Source organism: Triticum dicoccoides, chromosome 3B, assembly GCF_002162155.2.
Source record: "Triticum dicoccoides isolate Atlit2015 ecotype Zavitan chromosome 3B, WEW_v2.0, whole genome shotgun sequence".
NCBI lineage: Eukaryota > Viridiplantae > Streptophyta > Magnoliopsida > Poales > Poaceae > Triticum > Triticum dicoccoides.
In genome coordinates this window covers 816,966,438-816,971,219 of record NC_041385.1, presented here as the reverse complement: position 1 = coordinate 816,971,219, position 4,782 = coordinate 816,966,438, and the positions used below count along the sequence as shown (strand labels likewise).

At 48.3% G+C, this 4,782-nt stretch overlaps 1 pseudogene; it reads left to right on the top strand.

The window, feature by feature from the left end:
* Positions 1-991: 991 nt before the first annotated feature.
* Positions 992-2,869, top strand: LOC119280155 (annotated as a pseudogene).
* Positions 2,870-4,782: the final 1,913 nt, after the last annotated feature.

Genomic DNA, 4,782 nt, shown 5'->3' with positions numbered 1-4,782 from the left:
GGCCTCGGGCGCGGGCGCTTCGGCGGCCTTGGGCGGCGCTTCCTCACCGGCCATCTCGCCGGCGGCCTCGCCGGCTGCCTCGCTGACCGCCTCGCTAGTCGCGGAGTTGCCATCTCGCCCTGTCACTCGGGCTCGAGCCGGCGTTCATCGCCCGAGTCTACGGTACTCCAGCGATGAGTATCTTCTCACCGCCTCCACCACTGAGCCGTCACCGATCCCTGCGTCCGCTCGCGCAGCCCTTCGTGATCCTCACTGGCTTGCCGCGATACAGGAAGAGTTCGACGCTCTTCAGCGGAACCGTCCCTGGACACTGGTTCCTCGTCCTTCTCGCGCCAATGTCATCAGCGGCAAGTGGGTCTTTCGCCATAAGACCCGCTCGGATGGTACACTTGAGCTCTACAAGGCTTGATGGGTGGTCCATGGTTTTCGCCAGCGCGCTGGAGTCGACTTCACCGAGACGTTTGCCCCGATTGTCAAACCGGTCATGATCTGCACAGTTCTCCAGCTGGCAGTTTCCCGAGGCTGGCCAGTTCATCAGATGGATGTCTCCAACGCCTTCCTTCACGGACATCTTGAGGAGCAGGTTTACTGTGAGCAGCCGACTGGTTTTGTCGATGCATCTCTTCCTGGGCATGTGTGTTTGCTGTCCCGGTCTCTCTACGGGCTCAAGCAAGCATCTCGCGCTTGGTACCTGCGTATCGCCGGGTTCCTTCAAACACTGGGCTTCAGCGTCACTCGCTTGGATGCCTCATTGTTCGTCTATCACCGCAGCGACACGACTGCATATTTGCTCCTCTACGTCGACGACATCATCCTGACGGCCTCCTCCGCAGCCCTTCTTCAGCAGATTACTCTCCGACTGTGTGATGAGTTTGCCATCAAGGACCTGGGCGCTCTACATTATTTCCTTGGCATTGAGGTCGTTCGGCGACCCGACGGCTTCTTTCTTCATCAACAGAAGTATGCACACAAGCCACTTGAGCGTGCCGGCATGCTCAACTGTCACCCTGTTGCTACTCATGTTGACACGAAGGCCAAGGTTTCTACTCTCGAGGGCTCTCCCGCGTCGGATGCTCCGTTCTACTGGTCCATTGTTGGTGCTCTTCAGTATCTGACTCTCACCCGGCCGGATTTACAGTTTGCTGTTCAGCAGGTGTGTTTGCATATGCACGCCCCTCGTGACTCCCATTGGACCCTCGTGAAGCGGATTCTCCGTTACATCCGTGGCACGATGGCTCTTGGGCTTACTCTCACGGCGTCCACTTCTTTGGAGATGGTGGCCTACTCTGACGCGGACTGGGCCGGCTGCCCCGACACCCGTCGGTCCACCTCTGGCTACTGCGTTTACCTCGGTCCTTCACTCGTCTCGTGGTCGTCCAAGCAACAACCTATGGTTTCGCGCTCTAGCACGGAGTCTGAGTACCGAGCTGTGGCTAACGCCGTCGCCGAGTGCACCTGGCTACGACAGTTACTTCAGGAGTTGCATCATGACGTCTCCCAGGCTACGGTTGTTTATTGTGATAACGTTTCTGCGGTGTTCCTTTCCGCCAACCCCGTTCATCATCGTCGGACTAAGCACATTGAGCTAGACATTCACTTTGTGCGCGAGCAGGTGGCCCATGGACGTATTCGGGTCCTCCATGTTCCGACTGCACAACAGTTCGCCGATATGATGACTAAGGCACTGCCGACTTCTACCTTCGAGGAGTTTCGTTCCAGTCTCTGCGTCTCCGACGCCGCTTCTACTGCGGGGGGTGTTGAATATATTGTGTACGTGTATATTGTGTCTTGGGCCCACCTCCTAGTTCCTCTTTATAGTTGAGGTTGTGGCCCCTTCTGTACTCATATATACGTGCCTGGTGCACCGATCAATACATTGTGTTGCACAGCCTATTCTTTCCCTTCTACAGTACTTAAACGATGTTGATTGAGACATTGATCAAGCTTGTAGTACTTGTGATAAATTTTCTATGTTGTCTATTTAAGTTCCTAGCACAATAATGCTCCACTGGCTTTAATCTGCTTTCTGATAGTGAGAAATATTACGAACATGGTACTAGATCCTGCACATCCGTGAAGAAGAACATGTTCAAAATTATATTACAGACAATTTCTGAACTCTACAATGCTCTAGTGCTTCCCGACTCTGATCTTTTTTTTGATTGGATGATGTTAGACTCTCATTTCATAACCGCAGTTAATAGCACTTTATTGAGCACGGTGTGTCCAATTTGAAATATTTTCTTTACAATCCAATCATGGATGCAACTAGAACAAGGGTTATGCATCATATAGATAATACTTTGTTTACCAATGACCCAATCAATTTTTTTTAATAAACCTTACTGACCCTACGGTGTTTGCTTTCGCAGGTGCACAATCGCTCAACACTTTGGAGATTATGAGAAGCGAGATCAGCGACTGCATAGTGGAAGATCTTGAACACTTCCCAAGGTTACATTCTTTGATTTATGCAGCTGCACCAAAATTGGCGCCCGTGCTCTAGAGACATTTGGCAAGAACTACAAAACCCCCGTTAGACTTTGGCGAGTACTGCACCCTATAGATGTCGCTGGGAAGGTGTGCAAGAATGACGAGGCCAATGCTACTCCCAGCAAAATGCCAAAGCTCTGCCACCTCGAGATAGGAAACATGCTCATTAAGACTAGAGTTGTTGTCAAGATCGCCTCCGAGAGTGCCATGACCTCAAGTTCTTAGCTTTGCATGGTTGTTGGGACGTCGATGATAAGCTCTTGCAAGAGAAATATCTTGGGATAAAAACCCTCGGCCCCCATGTGGAGACTGCTATGAGAATCGCGTCAGCGAGGAGTGCACTGATGACTCAGACGATGACTACATCTACTCATGAAATTTTTCTACAAGGCCTCATGCCCGACGGTTTTTTGCAATTTTTTACAAGAAATATTGGCATTTGGTGGGTCCAAAGATTACACACGAAGCCCCCAACGTGACAAACTCGAGGCAGATAACTGAGAGGGTGCAATGACACCATAGCAGACTTAATTCCAAAGATGATTGCTAAAACCCGAAAGATGATTTTACCAGAGATTATTTAACCAACCTTAATTCACTACTCTAAACTAACTATTTGGTGACGCTTAGATACATTGGTGATGGCCCCGAAGCCTCCTTCAGGAATTTGTGCATGTTTATGACGTGGATGTTAAAGCCGAGGCAAAAGGTGGTTACGTTCCTGACGTTCTCGGTAATAATCTTCAGAAATGAGAATAACCTTCAGGATCAGAGTAGAATGATTGTGTCATCAGTATATCCAGGTCACGAATCACTTTGCACAATTCAGGAATATGTACATGGCTATCAGCAATTATGTGGGACCCAAAGAAATTTTCGCTTCCGAGGCACGTGATTTTTTCGTTTGGGGAGTGAAAAGCTCGCGGATATTTCGCTGCCACAGTGTTTTTCGCACGACTTGCGCTCTCATCGGGAGGGTTCAGTCAAAATACCTAAAACACAATCAAGTCTTCCCCGCATCATGGTACTCGTCCCACTCCCATGATGGCGCTACCTCCCAAGTCCAGCGCTGCCAGTTCCCCTGTACCGGCTGTCAAGTTTTGGCATGTCGTCTCCATCCCAATATAGAGGTGCCAACCTCGCCGTCGAGCGCCGTCCCGCCCCCTGTTGTCGAGGGCCACCCTTCTTGCCAGTGATGTCAAGATCCGCCTCCCTGATCGGCGACTCCAGGATCCGCCTCCCTAGTCGGCGACTTCCAGATCCACCCCCCTCACCATGCAGAGGTGACTACCTCCGTGTCCATGCCCTCTTTATCCTCTTCCCTACCAATCTGGTTGTTGTGTCAAAATAATTAACATGTGCTGTAGAGTTGCAAATAAATTTATTCCATTCTAAGTTCTGTATTTGTGACTTTGTGCATCTTTATGTCCGTGCAAAGAACTTCTATATGTGAATGAAATTCCTATTTTAGGTTGAAATTTAGTTTTGTAATCTCTGTATAGTGGTACATTTTTACTTTTTAGTTAACAAATTCATTTTGTACTTGTAGTACTTGTGACAAATTCGCTATGTGGTCTATTCAAGTTGCTAGCACAATAATGCTCTGCTGGCTTAACTGTTTTCCGATAGTGAGAAATATTATGAACATGGTACCAGATCCTGCACATCCATGCAGAAGAACATGTTCAAAATTATATTACCAACCATTTCCAATCTCTACCATGCTGTAGTGCTTCCCGGCTCGGATCTATTTTCAGATTGTGATGATGTTAGAAACTCATTTCATAGACGCGATTATAGTACTTAATTGAGCATGATTTGTCCATTTGGAAATAATTTTGTTATATTCCAATTATGGGGCTACTAGCACATGGTTTATGCATCATATTTATAATACTTTGTTTACCGATTACCCTATCAATAATTTCTTTGTTAAACCTTACTGGCCCTACAGTGTTTGCTTTTGCAGGTGCGCAATCTCTCAATACTTTGGATATTTCGAGGAGCAATGTCATGCACAAAGAGTTCCCTAGGTTACATTGCTGGATGTAAAGCAGCTGCACCAAGATTGGCGCCTATGCTCTGGAGGCATTTAGCAAGAACGAAAAATCCCTCGACAGATTTCTGCGAGTCATACACTCCTTTAGAGATATGACGCGCAATCGAACACGATGAAGGATGAAAACAAGCAAGGGACATGAGATTTTAACGTGGAAAACCCCTCCAACACGAAGGGGAAAAAACCACGGGCGCCAGCCAGCCAAACTTCACTATATCGGGGGAGGTTTC